The sequence below is a fragment of the Ascaphus truei genome, chromosome 1 (genome assembly GCF_040206685.1).
Source record: "Ascaphus truei isolate aAscTru1 chromosome 1, aAscTru1.hap1, whole genome shotgun sequence".
Classification (NCBI taxonomy): Eukaryota; Metazoa; Chordata; class Amphibia; order Anura; family Ascaphidae; genus Ascaphus; species Ascaphus truei.
The window spans coordinates 252341365-252344707 of NC_134483.1; positions in this window are offsets into that span (position 1 = coordinate 252341365).

The window sequence follows — 3343 nt, forward strand, 5'->3', positions numbered from 1 at the left end:
TCCATTTATTCATTTGCACTTGTAAGGCGCCGGTTTTTCTTTTTTCCAGGGGTTGGTAAATTTTTACTGTACCTATGTCCCAGGCTGCGGACCAGTCCCTGTTTGGAAGACCATACCTGTTTGAGAGACTGCCTCCGCCTGAGAGTGCGTTCATGTATAAAGGTTTAATCCCTCAGGAAAGACTGATTCGTAAAGAACTCCTTACTAAAGCTCAGCAATTTAGAGAGGAAAGAAAGTCTCAACAGGCCCTGTACTCCCAACTGCACCTTGCTATTTCTACCTCAGATAGAAAGACTCTAGATCAGATTCTAGATGCCGCCCGTGTGTTGTACCAAGATTTTGACCTAATCATAAGTGAGCGTGACCCTCTTCTCGCTCCCTACGCACTTTCTAATCACAATTTCTTTTCTGCCAGCCCTGTTACTAAACCTGTGGGGGTACCACCCCCTCCTAATCATGGCCAAACCATCTCCCTGTCACTGCCTGCTAAGGAAGAAGCTGCCACGGCCCCTAGTCCTGAGTTAACCTCTCTGGGTTCTGTCCCCGAGGTTATTCCTGTCTTAACCCCTGCTAGTCAGGCCTATAAGTCCCCCACTGTAAATCCCTGCATTCCCCAGGTCAGTGTGTCTTCCCTAGCACCAGAAAATTAACCCTGTTTGTCCTCACTTTCTAACTCAGAATTTCTAAGCTCTGTCCCCGAGGTTATTTCTGTTTTAACCCCTGCTAGTCTGCTCTGTGAGGTCCCCATTGTTAACCCTTGTATTCCACAGACTAATGTTAGGTCCCTAGGGCAAGAGGCTGAACCCCCTATGACCCCACTTTCGGAGGCTAGCTTCTCTTTTTCTAATTCTCAGGCACAGCCTGACTTAACCCTTGAGGTTTTTTCTGTATTAACCCCTGCGGGTCAGCCCTATGAGTCCCCCACTGTAAATCCCTGCATTCCCCAGGTCAGTGTGTCTTCACTAGCACCAGAGAATGAACCCTGTTTGTCCTCACTTTCTAACTCAGAATTTCTAAGCTCTGTCCCCGAGGTTATTTCTGTTTTAACCCCTGCTAGTCTGCTCTGTGAGGTCCCCATTGTTAACCCTTGTATTCCACAGACAAATGTTAGGTCCCTAGGGCAAGAGGCTGAACCCCTTATGACCCCACTTTCGGAGGCTAGCTTCTCTTTTTCTAATTCTCAGGCACAGCCTGACTTAACCCTTGAGGTTTTTTCTGTATTAACCCCTGCGGGTCAGCCCTATGAGCCTCCCTTGGTAAATCCCTGTAGACCGCCAGTCAAGGACACCTCCATAGCTTCAGAGGATGAACCCCTTATGTCCCCAATTTTGGAGACAAATCTCCCTTCTGGTTCTCAGGTACTATCTGCCTTAACCCCTGTAAATCCTTGCTGCCCTCAGGCTAATGTGTTCTTCTTTGCATCAGAGAATGAACCCCCAAGTCTCACAGCAGGGGTTGCACTGAATGACTTCCCTAACATTCAAGTTGCTGAGTCTTTGGATACTCCTTACAATAAGTCTCCTGGCTCAGCTAAAATTCTCGGGGCTGCGCCCCCTAAACCTTCAGCAAGAATACTGGCTCCAGTTAAAAGTATTCAGGAACCGTTTGTTTCCCTAAGCCTGTTCGCAGAATCCCCACTCCTAGGTATTTCGCAGACCCCATCTGTCACTCAGAGAGCTGAAATCCCTGCTTCTGAGCATAGACCCCTTTTCTTGGAATCTATAGTCGTTTCTGATGTCCCAGACACTCCTTCCTAAATACCCACTTCAGAGACCAGCACAGTTGTGGTTGCCCCCCTTGTACTGTCTGTGTTCTCCTCTTCTCAAATCCTAGGGTTAAAAGCAAACAGTGCACATTATGCCCCTTCCCAAGTGACCCCTTTTGAGACCAGCGTATCTGTTGTTGCTCCCTTAGTACAATTACAGTCAGGCCCCTCCTTTTTGGAGGATCAGGTTTTCAAATCTAATACTCCCTCTACCCCTAATTTTGTAAACCTGCAGTCCCCTCTTACTGTAGTTAAAAGTACTCCAGCAGCCGCTGAGTTAAGCCCTGCCGCTACTAAATCTTCTGTTGTAGCCTTCCCTAGCTCACTTCCGTTTCTCCTATTATGCCGGTTCCCAATGCTTTTCCACCTCTGTCTCAGAGTGTTGCTATTCCTGTCCTTGACTCTAAGTCTGTCTCCTTGGAACCTGTGACAGCTATTAGCCCCAATTCTACGGCCCCTCAGGCTATTACTTCAGAGATCAGCTTATCTGCCCCTGATCCCTTACTACGCTCTGAGTCTCCCCTTACAGCTTCTATGGTCGCCCCAATAACCTTTGGATTATCTATGCTAAGATTAGAACTCCTGTGTTAAAGGGTACTTTCTCACACGTGCCCAGTAGACCTAGAACTCCCGTGATTGATTCTAAGTCACTTTCCAATGTATCTGATTTTCTCACTAGTGAAACCCAGATACCCACATCACTGACTAGCAGTTTCGTTATCAGAATTTTCACACTAGTAAACATACCTATTTTTGATTTTGTCATAAGTACCCCTGTTAGGGCCCTTGCAGTTTTGGATAAGACTCTTTTTTCTTCTAAGTGGTGAGTCTGGGATATAATCCCTATGTGAGGGGCTCAGCAATCCTATGTAAATGTATAGGAATCAGGCATGTGTGATTAACTCAAAGTATCTGGGCATGCATGAATGCTGCTGTGGACTCACAGGATAATTAAAGTGATATACTAGTACATGTGATACTGAAGAACGAACACAGATTCATATATATACCATACAAGTCTAATGTGTGTCCCTAGTAAAACAGGTATGCAATGATGTATAATCACTGTGAGAACTCACTTTTGTACACTGGCGACACACTTTATTCGAGCTCGGCTAGTCCCACGAATTCGGGTATACCCGGGTGTATTGAGGTTTGTGACTGTTTTCTGCCCGAGTGCATTGAGGTATTTTCCAGGCAGGGATTGAAGCATTTTATTCCCGCTGGCTGCAATACTGCACAGTATATATATATATACTGCATTACAATTCATGAATTTATGCCATCTGGTAGACACGCGAAGCATTGCAGCCTATTAAATCCTAATCATTATCATTTAACAGATCAGCCGCCCGTCAGCCAGGCATGAACCCAGGCTGGGAAGGCAAACGCAACGGGGCTTGTCAGAGGTGAGGAGCGGCGCATTCCAGGTATCTGCCAGGTACATACTTGGTATTTGCTCGAATAAAGTGTGTCGGTGCAGTAAGCAGCAGCCCAGTCTTAGGTAGTTGCGTGCATCACGCCCAGTATTGATAAGGAAATCTTGATCCCGTGGGGTCCGGTGGCGGAGCACAGCTG